We start from the raw sequence: 208 nt of genomic DNA on the forward strand, positions 1-208 counted from the left end.
TCCTATTGGCAGGCAGAGTCACATGGGGGTACACTGCTCTCTCTTAAGGGTACAGTAACACATTAATAACATATATACAAATAATAATAGAATTAATCTGAACATAATCAGTATAACAACAATTCTCTGGTGGACCCAACAACACCTTGTGCTGCAAAGCTGCCCGAAGCAGTCCAAAGCCACAGGACAGCCATTGGTGCTGGGACAC

The sequence above is a fragment of the Hyla sarda genome, chromosome 1, assembly GCF_029499605.1.
Source record: "Hyla sarda isolate aHylSar1 chromosome 1, aHylSar1.hap1, whole genome shotgun sequence".
In the NCBI taxonomy this organism is placed as follows: Eukaryota; Metazoa; Chordata; class Amphibia; order Anura; family Hylidae; genus Hyla; species Hyla sarda.